Source organism: Macaca fascicularis, chromosome 5 (assembly GCF_037993035.2).
Source record: "Macaca fascicularis isolate 582-1 chromosome 5, T2T-MFA8v1.1".
Classification (NCBI taxonomy): domain Eukaryota; kingdom Metazoa; phylum Chordata; class Mammalia; order Primates; family Cercopithecidae; genus Macaca; species Macaca fascicularis.
Window position 1 is genome coordinate 77,143,332 of NC_088379.1, and position 24,237 is coordinate 77,167,568.

Consider the following 24,237-nt stretch of genomic DNA (forward strand, 5'->3'; position numbering starts at 1 on the left):
GTGGAGGTTGCAGTGAGCCGAGATCGTGCCATTGCACTCCAGCCTGGTGACAGAGTGAGACTCAAAAAAAAAAAAAAAAAAAAGAAAGAGCATCCCCTGGTCCCACCCCAGTTCCTAATGAGGAGGAGAGCGACTCAGGCTGTGCCCTTCAAGATGGCTGGCAGCTGAGGCTGTTTTAGTGCTTCCTATTTCAACTGCACATCAGTCTGGGAACATTTTGTTCTCATCTTGGGTCCTTGGCCTCCCTCCAGCACTGGAGTATGTACCTTCTGGAAATGCCTGCTTATCTTTATGACACTAGTCTCTTCGTTTTTTTATTCATTCATGCAGCAACGATGAGCTAGACACTTTTCTATATAAAGTGGGTCCACCATGATAAGAAATCACCCTCACACAACACAGTTAAGAGCTTCTTCTGGCTTAAGAGTTCCTTTTTTTTTTTTTTTTTAGATAGCGTTTCACTCTTTTTGCCCAGGCAGGTGTGCAATGGCCTGATCTTGGCTCATTGTAACCTCTGCCTCCTGGGTTCAAGTGATTCTCCTGTCTCCGTCTCCTGAGTAGCTGGGATTACAGGCATCCACCCCACGCCAGGCTAATTTTGCTGTTTTAGTAGAGACAGGGTTTTGTCAGGTTGTACAGGCTGGTCTTGAACTCCTGACCTCAGGTGACCCACCTGCCTCAGCCTCTCAAAGTGCTGGGATTATATGTGTAGGCCACCACGCCCAGCCGAGTTCCCATCTTTGAAATTGCTCTTCTACCTCCCTCACTGGGGTATCATTTCATCACACACCCCTTAAAGGCTGGGGTTCTCCATGGCATTGTTCTCATCTCTAATTTCTTCTCACCCACACAGTTGTCCCCGGTTGTTCCAGAATTCATGATTCCTTAATCACTTCTAATGATCTGAAATCTACATCTCTAGCTCGAAACTCTTTCCGAGTGTCACACCGTAGGGCTACTTACATATTCCGCAGACACTTAGATCTGGGAAGAGCATTGGACAATAAGTAAGTAAGTAAGTATTGAACAGTAAGTAAGATCTGTTCCTGTGCTGAAAACCAAATGTGCCAGATTAATTAAGAAGTTGAATATCTGCACACTGTCCTATATAGGCATTTTAAGGAATTTTCAGGGGGCTAATTTTAACTTTTTATGATTTATACCATATGGGATGACTTCACTAAATTAGAAGCTCAAATGACCAAAATTAAACTCATTTCCTCCATCTTTTCCTTCTCTTGTCCTGCCCAAACCTTCCTTTTTTCCAATCTTTCGTCTCCTAAATAACAGTACCATCATCCACCCAGACAATATATGGAGTCATCCAAATTCTTCCCCCCGGCTTTCCCTGACCTCCTCCAATCTCATTAAGTCCTGTAGAATTTACCTCCTAAATACTCATTTCCTTTTCTCCATTCTCGCTGTCCTGGGCTCATTTTAAGCTTGCATCTTCTCTTGCCAGGTCTAATGTAATAACCTTCAAACTGATCTTCCTGTCTCTAGGCTCACTCCCTGTGCTTTGTCCTTCACACCGGTGCCGGTGCAGTGTTTCTCACTGCTGAACTGTAACATTCTGGCTCAAACCCTGTAGTGCTGCCTCCCACTGTCCACCCAGTAAAGTCCATATTCATTCACTTGGTGTTTGCAACGCTTCGTGATCTGACCCCAGCTACTTCTCAGCCTCATCTCTGGCTACTTCTGCACACAACCTCTATGCTCTGCCTACGGGATTTGGAGTCTTCCTGCCATACTGTGGCTTGCTCCCTTTTGCTTGTAAGGCCCTTGCTCGACCTTGTCTACCAGGTGGACTCCAAAGTAATCCTTCAAGACTCAGCTCACACATTTCCTGAACATTCTCAGATAGAATTGATGTGCCCTACTGTTCTATGCATTACCTTTATTATAGCACTTTTTACACCTTCTTTGCATCCAACTCTTCCAAATTAGTGTTCTCTACTTGTCTGTCCTCCTTGAAGGCAGAAGCCCTGCGTTTTTATCTTAAATTTCAATGATTGGCCCTTCACTAGGCATCCAGTGAAAGTTTGCTAAATGAGCACTGTTCACAATAGCAAAGACATGGAATCAACTCAAATGCCCATCAGTGACAGTGGATGAAGAAAATGTGGTACATATATACCATGGAATACTATGCAGCCATAAAAAGGAATGAAATAATGTCCTTTGCAGGGACATGGATGGAGCTGGAAGCCATTATCCTCAGCAAACTAACACAAGAGCAGAAAACCAAACACCACACGTTCTCACTTATAAATGGGAGCTGAACAATGAGAACACATGGACACCGGGAGGGGAACAACACACGTTGGGGTCTGTCGGCAGCAAGGGGAGGGTGGTGAGCTATTTAGCATCAGGATAAATAGCTAATGCATGTGGGGCTTACTACGTAGGTGATGGGTTGATAGGTGCAGCAAACCACCATGGCAAACATTTACCTATGTAACAAACCTGCACACCCTGCACATGTACCCCAGAACTCAAAATAATAAGACAAAATTAAATATAAAAAAGAAAGTTTGCTGGATGAATAAGTGAATGGGCAAATAAATAATGCAGGGCTGAGTCTGCAGGTAGAGAGACAAATGGGCCCTGACATGGGCAGCTCTAGAAGGAGACCAGGAGAAGTGAAGCTATTTCTCTCCATTCTCAGAGCCTGCAGCCCAGACTTACGCCTATCTCTTTGTACACGCACACCTGCCACAAAACCTTCTAGTTTAGTGAAGTCATCTCCTGTGGTATAAATCACATAAAGTCAAGATTAGCCCCCTGAAAAGTCCTTAAAATGCCTCCACAGGACAGTATGCAGGTATTCGATTTATCAGTTAATCTGGCACATCTGGTTTTCTCTTCAGCACAGGAACAGATCTATTGCTTCAGCTGAGAAACACATGAAGTAGCTGGCTTGCATTCAGTGGTCCTATGAAAGAAAAATACCTATCACAGTCATCACAGTGAGATAATCCTCACTGTGAGAAATAGGAAGAAGCAGACTGGGTGAGAGACCAGTGGACTCTCATCTAATATATCTCACTCCCACTCAGGGCTGTATGCACTTGGTAACACCCCATTTCCCTCTTCCACCCCAATCACCCAAATCCCAAGCCCACTCCTTGACTTCAAAGTCCCCAAGGCTGGCTCGTCCTCCAATCCAACCACATGCCCTGCTCCTGCCCAGGGTCACCCACTGCCAAGTTAGGTCAGCTTTCTTCCTGCTCTAGTCCCAACTCTTTCCCACTTCTCTTTGCTTAAGCTCTTCTTCCCTTTTCCTCTCCCTCTATTCAAATACCACCAACAGGTCAAACCCTAGCATGTTTCAACCTTTCCAATGGTTCAATTCTCTCCATGTCTACGTTGATCTCTCTTATTTTTCAATTCTTTTTACCTTTAGGGTCAGAATCAAACATTTAAGTTAAACATTTAACTCTTTGTGAAGAATTTTCCATCCCAGAGAGTTTTGTAGTTCACTAACAAATATCTGTATCTCTTTGTAGAAGGGTAATTGACAAATCAAGACAAATCAGTAATTAGAAGGAAAATACCATGTAGGCAGACTATGTAACTATGTAGCAACTGAATTGCTTGTACACTTTTTTTTTTTTTTTTTTTTTTTGAGACATGGTGTCACTTCGGTGGTTGCTCAGGCTGAAGGGCAAGGGGGTGCTGTATGCTCATTGCAGCCTTGACTTTCCGAGCTCATATGATCCTCCCACCTCAGCCTCCCAACTAGCTGGGACTACAGGTGCACACCACCACACCCAGATAATTTTTTGTATTTTTAGTAGAGACAGGGTTTCAGCATGTTGCCCAGGCTGGTCTTGAACTCCTGGGCTCAAGTGATTTGCCCACCTCAGCCTCCCAAAGTCCTAGGATTGCAGGCATGAGCCACCGCACCTCTCTCATACACTTGTGATGAGAGAGAAAACTATTTGGCAGTACCTACTAAAGCTAAATATTCATATATCAGCAATACCTATTAAAGCTAAATATTCATATGTCAACTGGATGTGGGGGCTCACACCTGTAATCCCAGCACTTTGGGAGGCTGAGGTGGGCAGATCACTTGAGGCTAGGAGTTCCAGAACAGCCTGGCCAACAGGGTTGAAACCCCGTCTCTACTAAAAATTACCCAGGTGTGGTGGTGCATGTCTGTAGTCCCACCTACTCAGGAGGCTGAGGCAGGAGAATCGCTTGAACCCAGGAGGTGGAGGTTGCAGAGAGCCAAGATCATGCCACTGCACTCCAGCTTGGGTGACACAGTGAGACTCCATCTCAAAAAAATAATAATAATTAATAATTAAACATTTATATATCCTATGATCTAGCAGTTTTAGCCACAGATATACACCCAAGAGAAGTGAGTATTTATATCCACCAACAGACATGCACAAACATGTCCATATAGTTTCTGTCATAAAGTAAAAACTTGGAAACAATTCGAATGTCCATCAGTAGTAGGTTAGATAATATTCTATACAATGAAAAATTTCACATCAATGGAAACGAACAAACTGTCACTACACAGGTAACATGGATGAGTCTCATAGATACAATGAGTGAAAGAAACCAAACACAAAAGAACATGTACTGCATGATTCAATTTATATGAAGTTCAAGAACACGCAAAATGAATAATTATGGTGTTAGAGGTCAGAATAATGGTTATGTTTGGGAATTTATGACTGGGAGGGGACACAAGGGAGCTTTGAGTGTGCTAAAAAAAACTATAGCCTCCCAAAGTACTGGGATTACAGGCATGAACCACCACACTCGACCTGAAAATTTAAAAATATTGATTGGGTAGTGATTACCCAAGTGTACATGTAAAAAGTTATCAAGCTGTATACTTAAGATTTGACCTGTACACATCACTGCCTCTAAATCATACCTTGCTTCCATTATCCACAACATATTTCTTTATTTGTTCAATCCTAGAATAATTAAGTCATCTGTAAAAGGAGGTAATAATAACTGCCTCTTGGATGTTGTTGAGAGGATAAAAGAAATAATGTGCATGAAAACGCATAACATGAAAGGACTTGACACGCTGGGATGAACGATCATTCCACCGACATCCAGAGATGCACCGAAGTTCCACCAAAGCCTTTCCTTGGCTGCTTTTCTTTCTATCCACTTCTCATTCCCCCACGATATGGTTTGGCTCTGTGTCCCCACCCAAATCTCATATCGAATTGTAATCCTCAATGTTGAGGGAGGGACCTGGTGGGAGGTGATTGGTTTATGGGGACAGTTTCCCCTTGCTGTTCTTGTAATAGTGAGTGAGTTCTTATAAGATCTGGTTGTTTGAAAGTGTGTGGCACTTCCCCCTTTGGTTGCTGTCTCCTGCTCTACCATGGTAAGATGTACATCCTTCCCCTTCGCCTTCTGCCATGATTGTAAGTTTTCTGAGCCATCCCAGCCATGTTTCCTGTACAGCCTGTGGAACTGTGAGTCAGTTTCTTCATAAATCACTCAGTCTTGGGTAGTTCTTTATAGCAGTATGAGAACAGACAAATGCACCCCATAAAGGCCCCAGTCCCCCAGCATGCTGATCTCAGCTAGGTGCAAGACTTGCTAGGTGCAAGTCTTGTGGACTGGGTTCACACTTACTAGTTTGCAGACCAGGAGCTTGGGAGTGGAGGTCTTATCCAAGTTACTGCTGGCTCAGGGCTACCCACAGTGCTCAGCTCAAATCAAGCTTCTAGATAAGTAGGGTCTAAGGCCAGCCTTAGCAAAGTGAGGAGAGCCGGCAGATTCCAGGGAAGAGGGACAGTTTACTGGATCCTTTAACCTACCAAGAGAACTCTAACTCCAGACTACTAATTGCTGGCTGTAAAAAAAAAAAAAAAAAAAAAAAAAAAGTCTTTTCTGGCAATCTATATTGTGATAGCTCCAAGGGGGAATCTTCTCATTGTCTATAAGTTGTCCAATAAGGAGGAGAGAACAAGAACCATGGTTCCACATGTGCCATCAGGTGAACTGTACCCCTGACCAGTTGTATCTGATATTTATAGGCCTCATCACCAACTCTGTCCACCAGAGTTATGTCAAGTGGGCAGGGAAGTCTTCTGCTCCTTCAGGATGTATGCTGGTTTCAGGAGCTGTGATAAAAATATAAAGTGAAAGTTAATGAAAACAGAACGTAAGGAATGAGTATTTGTATATAACAAAATGTGTTGAGGTTTGCCCTATCAATTTCAATAGAAAACTTATCCCAGGAGATTAAGATGTCTTTCCTCAGTTTGTGGATTCTCTCTTGCCTACTCTTGTGCTTGGTCCATTTATAGAGTGCAAAGGTATAGGGGAAATGTCTATTCCTCTCCCACTCCTGGATGTTTTGAGGCATGACTTTTGATTTAGTGAAAGTAAATTGATGCCAGGATATGCCACAGTACAAATAAATCCCAACATACAAGTCGCTTAGCACAACCAAGTTTTATTCTTTACTCACATGGGTCTGATATGAATTGATGTACTCTCCAGGGCAGAGTCCTCCATGCAGACTGAAGAATTACATGACCACAACCTAGCTGCAAGAGAGGCAGGACAATGTAGGAGCACTGTAACAAACACATCACATCTCCTTGGCCACCTCTGATCTCAGTCATGGCTACAGTGGACAGTTGCCTTATCTGAGCTCAGATGCTGCTCCCACTGACAGTATCCTCTCTGCGCAAGGTAGCCTGTTCTTCAGCTTTCTGCCGCAGGCTCTTCTCCAGCACCCTGGAGCACACAAGTCTGGCTAAGTCTGTTTTGTGCTGCTATTACAGAATGCTACAGATTGGCAAGCAATGGAAGTTTTGGGGGGTTCATGGTTCTGGAGACTGGGAAGTCCAAGATCAAAATACCACATCTGGTAATGGCCTTCTTACTGCATTGTAACACGGCAGAAGGTATCACATGGTGGCAGAAGGTATGCAAGAGAGAGAGAAAAGAAGTCTGAGCTCACCCTTTATATGGACACCACTACTGAGATAATAAACCCACTCCCTTGATAATGGACCTAATCACCTCTTAAAAGTCCCATCTCTCAACAATGTTGCATTGGGTGTAAAGTTTCCAGCACATGAACTTTGGAGGACATATTCAAACCGTAGCACAACCCCACTCAGTGCAGGGAAGTTAATGTCTCTCTCAGCAATTTGTAACCCCTAGGGATGAAAGCTAGGGGGGTGAATTCTTTCATTTAGGTGAATAGCTCTAGGAGGCATTCTGTACCTTTCTCACCTTCTAACACATCCTCCCTCTCAACATCACACTCTCTGCTCCCTCACTCCTGCTGCAGGTGATCCCTCCTCAGTGAGCCACCTGCGACAAGTACCTCTATCAGACTCTGCATTTGGGGTAACTCAAACTAAAGCAAGAGCTCGTGGAAAGTCTAGTGAGCACCAACTGTTCTCAGACAGCAGACTGCAGGGTTTTGCCTGTCAACTTAAAGGAAGGAAAAGTTTAGAGATGGGAGAACCTGTTGTAGAATTACAAGTTAAGGCCTCAGGGGTTCTGTTCAGTCCTTACTTCTCTATTTTCCCAAGCAAAAGAGAGGACAGAAGATCGGAGAGGAAGATTTGTTTCCTGAGCCCTGCTTCTGAGGCCTGAAGTGCCCCAACATTATAACAAATAGCTATAACAATGGTTATGGGATTATTAGCTAGCAACCATGGACAAAACCCAACATATACATACATACACACACACACAAATATATATATATATAGATATATAGATATATAGATATAAAATCATAATATCACACCTAATAAGTGGGCAAACATTTTTAAAAGATGATATTAACACTGGAAGGACTTGAAGAAATTAGCATTCTCACTTAGTCAGTGGCTTTATAAATTGTAACTTTGCTCTTTGGAAAGGTAATTTGGCAATATGTTTCAAGAGATCATTAAAATATTCATATTATCTTGATCAGAAAGTCTCCCCAACCCCCACCTTTGTATGACTGTGTCTCTTGTATAACTTAGCACTTACTGTGTCAAATTGAGATATTGATGATCAAGTAGACGTGATTAGGGAATAATCACCTTCCTGTTTGGAGTGACCTCACCTCAAGGAGATGAAGGCCCCAGTGTCAGTCATACAGAGAAGCCCATTCTCAGATAAGAAGCCGAAACTCAGAGAGACACTAAAAGGAACTTAAATCCTAGATAAACATAAATTTAGGCATCACCTGGTGTCCCACCTAGTGGATGTTCAGATAGCACCTGTCACAACAAGAAGTCCATCAACAATGTGGGAAGCGGCTCTGTGATGAGCCACAAACTGAAGGTTAGGGATTTTTTTTTCTTTTTTTTTTTGAGATTGAGCCTTGCTCTGTCTCCTAGGCCAGGCATGGTCACGGCTTACTGCAGTCTTGATCTTCCAGGGAACCTCCCACCTCAGCTTCCTGAGTAGCTGGACAGGTGCACGCTACCATGGCCAGCTAATGTTTTCATTTTTTGTAGTGACAACGTCTCTATTTTGCCCAGATTGGTCTCGAACTCCTGAGTTCAAGTGATCCTCCTGCCTCAGTCTCCCAAAGTGCTGGGATTACAGGTATGAGCCACTAAGTCCAGTCTGTTGCTAGCTTTGATGAGGCAAACTGCCATGCTGGAGAGGTTCATATGGTTAGGAGCTAAGGCCAGCCAGTGGCCAGCAGCTTGCAAGGAATTGACGACTTCTTTTCTTTTCTTTTTTCTTCTTTTCTTTCTTTCCTTCCTTCTTTCTTTCTTTTTTTGACAGGGTCTTGCTCTGTTGCCCAGGCTGGAGCGTAGTGGCATGATCCCAGCTCACTGCAGCCTCCACCTGCTGGGCTCAAGCAATCCTCCCACCTCAGCCTCCCAAGTAGCTAGGACTACAGGTGCGCATCACCATGCCAAGCTAATTTTTTCATTTTTTTTTTTTTTTTTGAGAGACGAGGGCTCACTATGTTGCCCAGGCTCATCTTGAACTCCTGAGCTCAGGCTATCTACCTCCCTTGGCCCCCCAAAATGCTGGGATTACAAGGCATGAGCCACTGTTCCTGGCTAGTTAAGGGATTTTATGTTGTCATTAAAGATTATGTTTAGCCCATGGGGGGAAAAAACCTTATATTCTAATTTTATATTATGTATAAAAGTAATTTCAGATAGACTAAATATTTAAACTCCAAAAATGTAAAACCCTAAAAGAAAAGATAGCAAAATTCTTTGAAATCATATTTAAGTGAGAAGACTTTTTAAACTAAACTGCAAAACTAAGAACTCATAAAGGAAAGGATATATGACTGTAACCACATATAAATGTAATTTTTAAAAAAATGATGATTCATTTCAAAGGCATAAATAAGTTACAGAAAAAACTTACAAGTTGGGATGAAATATCTTTAAAAAATAAATAACAAAAGGTTTATATCCATAGTGTGTGTGTGTATATATAGTATATATACACAGTATAAGGTGTGTGTGTGTATACATATATAAATATATATAATTATATATACATAGGTAAATATATACATATATAAATATACATAGATAAACATACATAATTATATACACATATATGTATACATATATGCATACATATATAAATATAGATATAATTATATATATGTATACACATACACACACAGAGTACTTAAAAATCAATGACAAAAGGCCAGGCACAGTGGCTCATGCCTGTAATCCCATCACTTTGGGAGGCCAAGGCAGGTGGATCACGAGGTCAGGAGTTTGAGACCATCTTGGCCAACATGGTGAAATCCTGTCTCTACTAAAAATACAAAAATTAGCCGGGTGTGGTGGTGAGCACCTGTAGTACCAGCTACTCAGGAGGCTGAGGCAGGAGAATCGCTTGGACGTGGGAGGCGAAGGTTGCAGTGAGCCGAGATTGTGCCGCTGCATTCCAGCCTGGCAACAGAATGAAAATCCGTCTCAAAAAACCAAAACAAAACAAAAATGATGAAAACAAAAATAACCCAACAAAAAATTGTTACATGGGAATAAATAATTAGGAAAAGAAATGCAAAAAGGTGATCAGTTTTGCCTGTAATTAAATAAATGAAATTAAAAGAAACAAAATATATTTTGTCCATTACACTGGCAAAAGTAAAAGTTTTTAATTGGATAATATCCAGGGTTGATGAAAGTTTAAAAATTTTGTGGTTTTTTTTTCAGAGGAAAATCTAACAGCATCTATTAAAATTTTAAGTGTTTATGTCCTTTGCTCCATCATGTCCACTTCTATAGAAACACTTTTGTAAATTGATAGCAATATACACAATTTATATTCTTTACAGTACTGTTTCTACTAGTGAAACATATTAAAAATAAACCAATGTCCTTCAATATAGGAGTGGTTAAATAAACTACCTCCATATTTTCACAGGATCCTTGGGGTGTCACCTTGTCAGCTGGAAACCTCTGTGGCTGGTGGCACCTTTGCCCAAGTTTTGCTGAGGCCCACTGGGCTTGTTCCACTCACGCGGCCCAGAAGGCTGCTTTTGGTTTGTGCTACCAGCCTGGGTCCCATGCCTGCCAAGGGCAAGCCAGGTGCAGAGCACCAAGGGGTGTGTGAGCAAGCATGGGGTCTGACCATGTCCATAGCTAGGCATGCCAGCTCTGGCAGGGCAGGCAGCTCCAGGCATTGGCACAGGCACTGGCTCTGTGCTGGGCTGTGGCTGGACCAGGCATACCACAAGTAGTTTCCACTGCAGGTGCCAGAGAACATCGTGGTGCTCAGAAGCTTGGAGACACCAGGAACCACAAAACCCCAAAGAGGGTGACACAGCCCTGGCCCAGGGAGCCCCTCAGTCTGGGCTCCCTGAAAGGCTACACCTCTTCTCTTCTTTTCATTGCCTGCAGCGTGGGTGAGTGGGGGTGTGTGTTTCAGCCCTGTTTGTGTTACAGCTCTTTCAGTTCTGCCATTTGGTGGGTCTTGAGTTCTTGTCCCACATCTAGGAAGAATGAGGTACATGGACAACTAGAGGATGAGCAAGGTGAAGGGGTGCTTTATTGAGTGACAGTACAGCTCTCAGGAGACCCGAAGTGGGTAGCTCTTTCCCGAAGGCAGGTCTCCCATTGTTTCTGCAGCCCTCAGGAGAGAGGAGACCCAGACTGGTTAGCTCCTCTTTATAGACAGGTTGTCCAGTTGTCTCTCTGAGGTCGACTGAGTCCTGGGGTTTCAAGGGCTTCAGAAGGGAGGAAGTACATGCTTATTGGTCCATGGGTGGCCATGGGTGGGCCCAGAAAAAACACCATAAGTTTTCACTTAGGTCTGTGGAACTGGCAGCCCAGCCCCCAGACTTCTGGCCATCCCTGCCTTGAAGGTGGGGTTTTACTGGGGACCTACCCTTTTCTGCCCAGGAGCCTGTCTGCCTCCCACTGCTGCTTATGGCACTCAGGCTGTTCATGCCAAGGGGTGCCTGCAGACCTGCACTGAGCCACCTTCAGCCCCCACCTTGGCCTCCCTCCCATGCTCTTCGATGCCCAAAGCCCAGAGGGGACTGAAGTGGCAGAGGGCTGGCGCGTTAGTACTGCCCCAAGCATACATGCACCTAGCTGGATCTGGACAACACCTGGGCTTGGCCACAACTTTGCTCCAAAATTGGAGTGAGTCCCAGGAGCGGGGAGAGGCCAGGCAGTGGGAGCAGGCACTTCTGAGTCTGTGGGGGAAGGGCGGCTTCCCAGGCCCCCAAGAGCACAGGGATGTCCTGGTCCACAGCCGCAGCTGGGCGGCTGCAGTTGTGCCTGGGAGTGCGGGGCTCCCTCCCCACCAACTCAGAAGGGGGTGGGGCTCCTGCCTGTTTCCAGCTCCCACTACCTCTGCGGAGTGAACAGCCCCAGCCGCACCTCCCCAGCTGCAACCAGTGTCTTTGCAGCAGCTGCTCCAGATGGGCTGCTGCCATCATCAATAAGTGGAATGAAATTTCATGCAGCCACTGAAAAGAAAGGTTTAAATCTATAAACACTGCCATGAAAATAACAATAAAGAGGTGGTATGTATAATATCCTTTTGTTGTTGTTTGGTTTGTGGTTAAAAAAGAAAATAGAATAATAATGTGATAGTAAATGTATAAAAATAAAAGTGGGGAGGTGGGAGAAGAGGAGAAATACACACCAAACAGTTATAGTGAGGATCTTGAGTGGTGTGGATGAAATTATAGAGAATTTTCCCATTTCTATAGTATTCAAATTATTATTATTATTATTCCTTTTGACTGCATTTATTTTAATGCTGAATTTACTCCTGTGCCATAAGTTTTTGTTTATTCAGTTTCTTCTGGGATATCTTTTTCTTCTGGGCAAACCTCCTCTTCAGGTTTAGGAACAATCTGTTTTTTCAGTAAGGATCTTCTCTGTGTGGCAGGGAGAGCTTGTGTATGGGTTAATCCGACCATGAGCTCTGTAGGTCCAGCGGCGCATCTTAGGTGCTTTGTTCACTTGGATATGCTCAATGACTGGAGAATCTACATCTAAAAACATAAGTTCAGCATTACTCTCTGCATTTTTAAGCATGTGCACCAAAAATTCAGCACTCTTTTTGGGCCACCGACCTTGTGTCCAGCCCCACTGCTTGGCCTGGGCACACCTGCCAACTCCACCATTGTAACATCGGGATGGTATGCACTGTTTCTGTAAAGTGCCATCTTTCAGATACTTCATGGCTTTTCATATATGCATACCCTTGATGGCCTAGGTAGTTTCACGAGTGTTCTTAAAGTGAACACGAAGATTGGAACTTCTTGATTTGCATGATTTTTTGGGGTTCTCCAGGTCACATGAATAGCAAACCATTTTCACAGATTACCTCAGGCCACTTAGGGAAAGAGAGCGTGTTCAAATTATTACAAACTGTAAAACTTTGTAATAATAAGAGCCAATATTTTATTGAGGGTTTGCTACCAAACACTATCCTCTGTTCTTTGCATGCATTACTGCCTTTAGTTATCTCAATTGTCCTTTGGAGGACGTTCTGTTATTTTCTGTGAGGAATATAAGGCATAGGTGAAGTTGAGTGTCAGATAGCAAGACAGTAAGTGGTGGAGTTAAATTTCAAACCCAGATCCTGACTCAATAGCCACTATATTATGGGGGTTCTCACACACACACACACACACACACACTCACACCCACAGAGTGCAGTTAAAATCTTTACAAGGGCAATTACAAACAATAAAAATGCCAACGATATAATATTATCTGAAAAAGTGACCCACGAAATGTGTGTGCACTGTGATTTGTGATTGTTCCATACATAATACGCATCTGCAAAAGGACTATAATCATCCGCATGATGGCAACCTTTTATTTATTTGTCAAATTGCAAAAGTAGGCACCAGCCATGAGCTGAGACTTGAGCTCATTTATACACAGTTCAGATGGCCAGGCTGGATTAACTTTCCTCCTTCCTACACCACCACCCTGGGCTTATGATGCCACAGCATCATTGTCAGTGTCACTGTTAGCCTCCCCAAACAGTAGCACAAATTTTTGAGGGAATCGAGGATCAGAGAGGTGAAGTGTCTTGGACAAGGCGGGACAGTGAGGAAGCAGCCAAGCATGGATTTAACCCAAAGATTTTCCAGGTTTGGCCCAGTTTTTCTACTTCCTACTGTGTTGCTGTTTCATTTAATCTTATTTCTTCCTCCTCTATCTAAGAACAGGAAGCTATTCTCTCATGTTCTTCTCTGAGTTTTTCTCTCTCCCCCTACTCCTCCTCCCTCTGCACCTCTCCTTTCTCTCTCCTAACCTGGCTCCACTGCTTCATTGCCCTGCACATGCCCACAATGGCCACTCTGGCTCACAATCCACATAATTTAGTATGCACCTGAACTTCACTCTGCTTACATTCCACTCATGTATTCAAGTCAACCCCTGCATCACATGGGTGTTAGTCAATAGAGTCCAGTAACACTTGGGCCTATTTTCCATCCTAATCAATACTAAAATATATCTATTACACTGTTTCTTGTTATTACCACAGAAAATTCTATTTATCTATGATATAAATTTCCACAGATTTTTAACAATAGCTTTGTTAGAATCCACTCATAAAAAATTAAAGGGAGGTGGCCAGGCATAGGGACTCATCCCTCTAATCCTAGCACTTTGGGAGGCCAAGGTGGGTGGATCACCTGAAGTCAAGAGTTCAAGACCAGCCTGGCCAACATGGTAAAACACTACTCAGGAGGCTGAGGCAGGAGAATCGCTTGAACCCAGGAGGTGGAGCAGTGAGCCAAGATCGCGCCACTGCACTCCAGCCTGGGTAACACAGCAAGACTCCATCTAAAAAAAAAAAAAAAAGAAAGAAAAAAGAAAAATTAAAGGGATGAGATCATCAGAATGGAATTTTTAATTGTTGAGGGAGAACGAGAAGAGAATAAAATCTCCAGGCGTTATTAAACACAGAGTTGCAGATACTCTGCTTCAAAGGATTTTGGACAAACTGCCAGGAGGTCAAACATTTCCAGTTTCAGTGGAAACATAATTTAGCTAATTTCCTAGAAAAGAAAGCACATAGTTAATCCAAGTCTGCTAATTAATCTAAGGGAACACACTGGCTTTTGATGGCATTTTCCCCTTTGGGAGAGGAAAAAATAACCCTGCTTATAAATTAGTGTTTTCTTAAACAGACAGACTGAAATTTACTGCAGCTCTTCAGTGATTTTCAGCTTCAATAAACCAGTGGGAAAGTTCTTCCTTGCTTGCATACATATGCTCTGTTGCCCCATTGGCAGAGGCCTCCCTCCTTTACTTTCCCTTCTTCCTCTCTTGCTTCTCCTTTCCTTCTTCCCTTCCTCCCTTCCTTCATTCCTACAAGAAATACTTATTGAACACCTACTACATGCCACATATTGTTATGTCCTAGTGTACAGCAGTGAACAAAAAGTAGTAAATAAATGTGTTAGATATGTTAAGTACTTTGGGGAAATACAACACAAGAAAGGGTCAGGGAGTGCTGGTGGGGTGATATGGCTTGGCCATGTCCCCACCCAAATCTCATCTTGAATTGTAGTTTCCATAATCGTCAAGTGTCATGGGAGGGACCCAGTGGGAGGTAATTGAATCATGGGGGCAGTTACCTCCATGCTGTTCTCATGATAGCGAATGAGTTCTCACGAGATCTGATGGTTTTATAAGGGGCTTTTCCTCTTTCGCTCAGCACTTCTCCTGCTGTCACCATGTGAAGAAGGACGTGTTTGCTCCCCCTTCCACCATGATTGTAAGTTTCCTGAAGCCTCCCTAGACATGCTGAACTGTGAATCAATTAAACTTGATAATTTCTTCTTAACTACCCAGTCTCAGGTATTTCTTTATAGCAGCATGAAAATGGACTAATACATGAGGGCACTCTGAGATTTTAAATAAATGGCCAGGGAGGACTCATTAAGAAGGCAACACTTGAGCATAAACCCAAGCAGGTGAGGGAGGAAGCTTTGCAGCTATCTGGGGCAAAACCAATAGGAAAAGTGCTGCCACTGGAGTGTGGCTGGAAGTTTGAGAGCAGCAAGGATCAGGCCTGGAATTAGAGGAAGGCAGAGGAGGTGAGTTGAGCAAGTGCAGGAGTGGATCTTGTCTTTCTTTCAAATTTTTATGATTTGTATATCATTAATTTTTTTCACATTCATTTTGATATTGCATTAAAATATTACTGATCTTGACTACTGAGGTTTTGGCATCTTGAAGCGAGTACTCACTAGCTTCACTCTAGTCCAGGCCCAGGAGCCAACGTAGGGGAGTAGAGCAGGGGTGAGGGCGTGAGTTAGGGAGAGTGGTAGAAAATGAAGTCAGAAAGAAAGGAGCAGGGGAAGATGCTGAGGAGCTTGGCTTTTACTCTGAATAGGATGGGAAGTCATTGAAGGGCTGTATTCATTTTCTGCCATAACAAACTACCATGAATTTATTGGTTTAAACAACACAAGACTGGGCGCAGTGGCTCATACCTGTAATCCCAGCACTTTGGGAGGCCGAGCGGGGTGGATCATGAGGTTAGGAGTTTGAGACCAGCCTGACCAACATGGTGAAACCCTGTCTCTACTAAAAATACAAAAATTAGCCGGGTTTGGTGGCATGCATCTGTAATCTCAGCTACTCAGGAGGCTGAGGCAGAATAATCACTTGAACCCAGGAGGCAGAGGTTGCAGTGAGCCGAGATTGAGCCACTGCACTCCAGCCTGGGTGACAGAGCAAGACTCTGTCTCAAAAAAACAAAACAAAACAACCCACAAATATGTTATCTTACAGTTCTATAGACCAGAAGTCCAACACAGGTCTCACCAGGCTAAAATCAAGTTGTTAACAGGGCTGCTTCCTCACTGGGAGCTTTGGGTGGGAATCTGTTTCCTGCTCGTTAGGTTTGTTCACAGACTTTAGGGCCATGCAGTTGTAGAACTGAGGTCCCCTTTCCCTTGTAGTTGGTTTGTGGCTCCCTTCCTCCATTTTCAAAGCCAGCAATGGAGGGTCAGGCTCTTTTCATGTCACATTTCTCTGATCCATTCTTCTGTCTTCCTCTCCTACTATTGAAGACTCATGTGATTAGACTGGGCTCCCCTGGATAATCCAGGATACTCTCCTCATCTCAAAGTCCATACCCTAAGCACATGTACAAAGTCCCCTTTGCTATGTAAGGTAACATATTCACAGGTTCCAAGGATTAGGATGTGAACGTCTTTGAGGAACCATCATTCTGTCCACCACAAGGGCGTTGAGCAATGGAGCAACTGCTCACTTTGCAACTGAGAATGTGTCAGTCTAGTTGCTCTGTTGAAAATAGCTGGGGGTGAGAGGAGGAAGCCCAGGGAGGATAGGGCAAGAGGCAGGAAGCTGGTATAGAGGCTGACACGATAATTCAGGGGAGAAATAATGGTAGTTTGGACCAAGGTAGGGGGTAACTCTGGAGGAGTCAAGGCTAGATAAGGTGACAATAGGTTTCAGATGTCAAGTTGGCTAAGCTACTGTCCTCAGTTATTCAATCAAACACTAATCTGGGTGTTGCTCTGAAGGTATTTTATGGACATGATTAAAGTCCTTAATCAACTGACTCTCAGCGAGGGAGATAATCCTAGATTGAAGGTGGGCCTGATCGAATCCGTTGAAAGGCCCTAGAGGAACTGAGGGTTCCCTGATGAAGAAATTCTGCCTCTGGATGGTAACTCCGCTCATGCCCAGGAGTTCCAACCTGCCCTTTCTGACAGCCTGCCCTGTGGATTTCCCACTCGCCTAACCAGTCCCATGATTATGTGAGGCAGGAGAATCGGGCCTGGAGGCAGGGAACCTCATGGCTTCCTAGAACTAAATCAAATGGAAACACTGCAGCTGTGACAGGAACTATACTCGTCATTTACATAGAATCTACACCAAATAAATAACTTTGTAACCTCACTTTAGCCTCTTCATTTACATAGAGCATACACCAAGTAACCAATGGAAACCTCTAGATGGCATTTAAACCCCAGAAAATTCTGTAATGGGGCTCTTAAGCCCCTATGCTCGGCCACTCCAACCCCGTAGAGTGTACTTTCGTTTTCAATAAATCTTTGCTTTTGTTGCTTCATTCTTTCCTTGGTTTGTTTATGTGTTTTGTCCAATTCTTAGTTCAAGATGCCAAGAACCTGGACACCCCTAACTGATAACATATGTAGGGCAATTCCTTGCAATAGATCTCTTAATATGACTCTCCTACTGGTTCAGATTCTCTGGTTGAATCCTGACTGATACATCCTGAATAAGTTTGAATGTGGAGCTGACCGGCTAAGCTAGTGTGTTGGAAGTGGGATGTGAGAAAGGGAAGTCCAGGATGTTTCCAAAGTCTTTTGCCCGGAGCAGCCAGAAGGATGGCTTAGGTATCTCCTTCTAAGGTAGGAATCACGAACGCAAAAGCCACCTGCAAAAGCCTGTTCAAGGGTTGGCGAAGGAAGAGGCCCAGTTTCCCGTAAGGAAGCCCTTTCAGAGGGGGGATGTGTATAGGCAGGAATGGGTTGGAGTGCCTGGCCAGCCCTAATGTGGGCAAGCTCCAATTTAAGGGGGTGAGGTAGGGAATAAACTCACTGCTGTGCTCCATGTCACTCATCCAGAAACACTGTGGTTTTCCACTGCATTCTGGAATCCTCAGGAAATCTAGAGCAGATCTTTTTACTGCTCTCTGCTGTGAACCCCACCTCCCCTGCTGCTGTGTGCTCTGGGAACGAGTTAGCTGAACCCTGAGCCAAAAACCAACAAGGAGTGCTGAATAGAGATTTTATGCAGTTGCTCTGTGGGCTTTTCTTCTTGTGAAGGAACAGGGTGTGCTTGAAAGTAAAAAGTGAGTTCTTTTGTTTTGTTGTTGTTATTGTTGTTTAAGTCTTCCTGGAAGGCAGAAAGAAAGAGATAAAAAGGAAAAAACAGCATTTGTCACTTACAGTGCTCTGGTTAGCACAGTAGCTGGGCCCCTGAACCCTCTGCAGGCCTCCCAAGCTGGCACTGAATAAAATGTGAGAAGTGAAAGGAACTTTTCCATGAGTCTGGCAGCGCAGACAGACACTGAGGTGGCAGAGCTGTCTGGTCCCAGCCCACATGCAGAGGCCTGCAGCTCCTCCTTCCAGCCCGCACCCACTAGAGCTTCTCAGATGGGCCGTGTCCTGAGAAGGATGTTGCCAATGCAGATGTTTGAGAGGCTCACTGATGAACAAATCAACAGAGCAGATTTAATCTGAAGAGATCCAAATATTGTGCTTCTTTGGACTCATGGAAATGGCGAAAGATTTAACATCAGGAAGCACTTAAGTCAGCTAATTTCTAGAGCCTTCTTCCTCCCTGTTACTTGATTCTAGATTGGATCACCAGTTAGACGTCAGAACCAGACCTTTTAATCCAGACAAGTACCAGTTAGTTGTTTTTCCTTCCGAAGCCAAGTCCTCGAGTTTCAGGTCGACTTCAGTTGATTTCCGCGAGGTCTTTGCTTTCTCTCCGCCAGAATACTCACTGCCGAGGTAACAGCAGAGAAGGTCCTTAGCACCTTGTATCGGTATAGGAAAGAAAATGAAAAATGTTTGTCTCACCTCTTTTTGCTGCTGATCTCTACAGGAAAGCAAAAAGCCCTGAAGAGCCTGACTTGGAATAAAAACATGCACCATACAAGATTTTTATGAGGATTAAGTAACTTGGGCTAAAATATTTTGGAAGCTGCCAAGGGCTCTACAGATGAGCTATACAGAGGCATTTGCTGAAAACTGGCCTGGATTGACAAGCACAATGCAAACGTAAGGAGCTGAACAGCCTCTGCAGTCCCGGGGGGATGGCAGCCACACAAGGCATGTACCATGCTGGGATGATGGGAAAACCAGTGTCTCAAGAGGAGACTAGAAGAGATTCTTGCCCCAGCAAAAATGCTAAAGAGGGGGAGAAATTTTAGGTAGCAAAGCCAAAAGTAATAGTGATGTAAGATCTGTGAGGTTTCCCCTTTCTATTCACTAGGACCGTAGATGTATGAGAGACACATTCAGGGTTAAGGTCTCATTGGAGGACACATCCCAGAGGTCTGTGGGGAACCAGCTCAGAGGGGTCCTTGTTACCTGCATCTCAGAGCATGCATGGGGTGACAGACATGCAGAAGTAGGGGATTTGGGGAGTACAGGGAATTTGGTTTCTAGATGTATTTCCAGACATTCCATTGGCCAAACTTCTTTTCTGATAAACTGGTGGTGTGCAGACTAGCAAGAGACCTGAATTGGCCATGTCTGTCTCACATTTCAGCTATTCCCAGGAGTGCTTGGCAAAGGAAAATGCGGGTGAACAGTTTGACAGCAAATTGCCTTGGAAGCCTGCAGAAGGGTGTACTCCTAGGGAGGATGATAATAAAGCTAGTGTGTACTTATTGATTATTATGATGTGGGCTAGGCACTGTTCTAAGCATTTTATGTGTGTCAATCCATTTGATCCTCAGTACAATCCTATGAAGTAGGATGACTGTTTTTCCCTTTTAATGGATAAGGAAGCTGAGGCACACAGTAGTTAAGTAATTTCCCCAGGTCATACAGGTAAAGCCAGGTTTCAAACTCAGACTGCCTAGCTGCATCATCTTCCTGTAAATGGATAGAGCATACTTTCCAATCAGAAAATGAAACAGTAACATGCTAACAAGGGTGAATATTTGTTTGGACTAGGGTGGCCTGTAAAGACAGGATGTTACAACTTAGAATGCTAAAATGCTTTTGGCTACTGCATCAGTAAGGATGCTTTTGGCTGCAAGTAACAGAGTAACAGAATAACAGAATAAATAACCAAAAACAGTTAAACAATAAGGACATTTATGATTTCACATAGCCATAAGCCTGGATGCAGTCCAACCTTTTAAGGTCAGGGATGTCATCAAGAATCCAGATATTTTCCATTTCTTGATTCTGTATTCCTCAGTGTGTCTGCCATGTCTCCCTCACACTTACAAGGTGGCTGCGACAGTTCCAGGCATCACATGGTAACAAGATTACATCCAGTGAAGAAGGAATTTCTCATAAGACAGTCAGCAGACTTTGCAGGTAAATTGGACAAAATCAGGTCTCATATCTATGTCCTAGCCTCAGGGGAGCTCAAAATGTGAATAGCTAGAATTCTCAACTCTATAGAAAGAATAAACAACTCTAGCAAGTAAGAAGAAGGTAGGGTGAGAGGTGTTGGGCTACTGATTTGACCATTTACTTACTACATTTCTTTTTCCCTTTTATTTACTTCTAAGGTGAAGATACACAAAGAATAGATCAAGGTCATGATTTAATGCAGATGGTTGAATTATGATCAAAAAAAAAAAAAAAAAAAAAAAAAAAAAAAAAAAAAACCTCCCGTAGTCAGCTCCAGCCATATTTCTGACCTGAGGCTGGGCTTAAGGTCTACACAGCTGGAAACATCCATTTCTGATGCCAGCTACATTATTCCCTGATGAGAACAGTGCCAGCAGTGAACCCCTCATCACTCCCCCCACCCAACCCCCACCTTTGCGTCCCAGGGTATTATCAGTTGTGTCAGCCTAGAGTCTCTGAGTTTGGTCTGGCTCTGCCCCTCCCCCATCCATCTAGAAACAATCTATTTCTGTTTCTTTCTCTCTCTCCGTCTCTCCTGCTTCAATCTCATGTCTTCCTGCTGACTCTAAAGAGACAGCTGACCAATGTGGGAAAGATTTAAATTGGGTTATTCTCTCTTAATATAATTTTTGTAAAATACTATAAATGAATTTCTTCCTGGCCACCAGAGAGAAGTACTACTATTTCTAGCACCAGACTGACAGGAATGGTGCCTGTTAGGATTAAGTTCAGCTGCAATGGGGACATTAAATATGGCTTAAACAAGACTGGGCTGTATTTCTTGCTCATATAAAAGTCCTGGTATTGTCACCAGAATGGGGTCCTGATGCAGACCCCAAGAGTGGGTTCTTGGATCTTGCACAAGAACGAATTCAGGGCGAGTCCACCAAGTAAAGTGAAAGCAAGTTTATTAGAGAAGTAAAGAAACAAAATAATGGCTACTCCATAGACAGAGCTGCCCAGAGGGCTGCCAGTTGGCTACTTTTATGGTTATTTCTTGATCACATACTAAACAAGAGGCGAATTAATCATGAGTTTCCGAAAAAAGGGGCAGGCAATTTCCAGAACTGAAGGTTCTTCCCCTTTTTAGACTATATAGCATAACTTCTGGAAGTTGCCCTGGCATTTGTAAACTGTCATGGCACTGGTGGGAGAGTCTTTTAGCATGCTAATGCATTATAATTAGCATATAATGAGCAGTGGGGACCATCAGAGGTCACTTTTGCTGCCATCTTGGTTTTAGTGGGTTTTGGCTGGCTTCTTTACCACACTCTGTTTTATCAGAAGGGTCCTTGTGACCTATATCTTGTGACACCAGCCCTGCTGAGCTCCTATTTCATCCTGTGACTAAGAATGCCTAACCTCCTGGGAATGCAGCCCAGTAGGTTTCATCTTCATTTTACCCAGCCCCTGTTCAAGTAATAGAGTCACTTTGGTTCCAACGCCTCTGACAGTGTAAGCAACTCAGGCTAGTTAGAGCGCTCCACAGTCAACTGACCCCAGGCTGCTCTGGGCTTCTGCTTTTGTGGCTGTATTGCAGTCCACAGAAGCCCTTCAGTCATCACATCTGCCTTCCAAACAGCAGGATGGGTGAAGAGGGGATGACAAGCCAAAGAGCATATGCCTCCTATAATTTATGGAAATTTCTTGGAAGTTATCACACAGCGCTGCCACTTACATTCTGTTGGCCAGAACATAGTCACATGGACACATCTTGCCACAAGTGTAGCTAGGAAATAGCATTCTATTAGTCAGGGTTCCCCCCAGAGAAGCAGAACCAATGGATGTGTATATATATAGAAAAAGATTTATGATAAGGAATTGGCTCACATTATTACAGAAGTTAGGAAGTCCAAAATCTGCATCAGGGTAAACAGGCAGGCTGGAGATCCAGGAAAGGCTGGTGTCCTAGTTCTAGTCCGCTGTAGAATAAGAAAGAGCCAGTGCTGTAGATGAAGTCTGAAGTCTGAAGGCAGGTTGCTGGAGAATTCTCTCCTCAGAGGAGGAAGATAACATATTCTATTTTATTCAGGCTTTGTGATCTATTCTTTTCTTTTTGGTCTATTCAGGTTTTCAACTGGTTGGATGAGGTTCCTCTACATTATATAGTCTGCTTTACTCAAAGTCCATCAATTTAAATGTTAATGTCATCTAAAAGTACTCTCACAGAAAACACCCATAATAATGTCTAACCAAATATCTGGGCACACTGTGGTTCATCCAAGATGACACATAAAATTAACCATCATGGGCATCTTCATTTGAGGCAGCCCGTGGTGTCTGCACTCTAGGGGAAGGGTCGGCAAACTACAGTCCACAGGACAAATCTGTTTTTGTAAATAAAGGTTTTGGGAACTCAGCCACACTCATTCATGTGCGTATTGTCCATGGCTGCTTTTGCATTACCATGCCAAAGCTGAGTCTTCTAATGAGACCATATGGCCTACAAAACCAAAATTATGTACTGTATTTGACTCTGTACAGACTAGCTGATCCCTGCTTTAGGCAGTTATGCACCCAGCTAAATACTGGGATTATTTAGAGAAAGAGAAAGGAAATTGTGGTACGCAGATAGCAATCTTGACCCACAGCAGCATAAAGGACTTGCTGCTGAGATCTTCTAAGAAATCTCCTAGCCATTCAGTAAAATTTTTTTTTGTACAATCTATGAGATACTGAAGGAATTATAAAGAAATACAAGCCATTTCCCCCAATCTCAGGAACTTAGTGGATTAACTTTGTGGAAAGCAATGGTCTTTGGCTGAGTTGAGGCTGAATTATTAGCCATGTGATCAAACTTCTCAAAACTTCAGTTTTCTCATCTCTAAAATGATCATGATCCTATTACCTCATCAGGTTGCTATATAAATTAAATAAGGTCATTATCATAAACCCTTTCTTCTTGTCTGATAGTGAAAACAATGATAACTAATAGTAATTAAGCTTTATCTGTGTGCCGGGCTCTGGGCAAGGGTTCTTCATGTATTAACACATTTAATCCTCACAACAGCTCTCCGAGGTAGGAACAATCATTATCCCCATTGTATGAATGAGAACATTGAGAGATGAGGTATCTTGGCAAAGAGTGCCTAGTTGGAGCAGAGCTGTGATTCAAACCCTGCTTGCCTGATTTCTGAACCCAAGAGCTCTACCCACCAATGTGTCTCATAGCCTTCCCATGTCAGAGCCCTCCTGCCATCATCTCCTTCCCCTCTGGCTGTAAGACATTCATAGTGTAACTGAGAAAGCAGAGCATATTCAAATAAAAAGCAAATTCATAACATAAGGCAGTGGAGGTGAAGTCCCAAGTGAACAGTATCACTCAGATATGGAGAGGTTCTAGTCCTGCAGAGCGCTTAGGGGAGGTGTCACAGCAGGGATGGGGCCAAATTGGGTCATGATGGACCTACAGGATTTAGAAGACAGGAAGACGCTGTGCAGCCATGGGGAGTAGAGTGGGTAAGGCTTGGAGGTGGGAAAGAAATAGCACCATTAAGGAATAACAAGTAAATAATCCTGGCTAAATCACAGGATTCTTACTGGGAGTCCCGAGAGAGCAATTTGGAAACAAAGATTAGAATTAAATGAATGTCAGCTTGAATGTCTGTCTAAAAAGCTTCCCTGTATTCGGTAGACACTGAGTAGTCATTGGAAGGTTTTGAATGGTGAAATCACGTGATGGCAGCAGTGTCTTTAGG

The 24,237-nt window shown here is 43.5% G+C and overlaps 1 long non-coding RNA gene and 1 pseudogene across 1 annotated transcript; one reads left to right on the top strand and one right to left on the bottom strand.

Moving 5' to 3' along the window:
* Positions 1 to 12,228: 12,228 nt before the first annotated feature.
* On the bottom strand, positions 12,229 to 12,820 carry LOC102120127 (large ribosomal subunit protein uL22 pseudogene; annotated as a pseudogene).
* Positions 12,821 to 18,481: 5,661 nt separating this feature from the next.
* LOC135970939 (uncharacterized) lies at positions 18,482 to 21,344 on the top strand. The gene is made up of 3 exons (XR_010586873.1): positions 18,482 to 18,955; positions 19,050 to 19,225; positions 20,411 to 21,344. It is a non-coding gene; the product is annotated as an uncharacterized lncRNA (long non-coding RNA).
* The last annotated feature ends 2,893 nt before the right edge of the window (positions 21,345 to 24,237 follow it).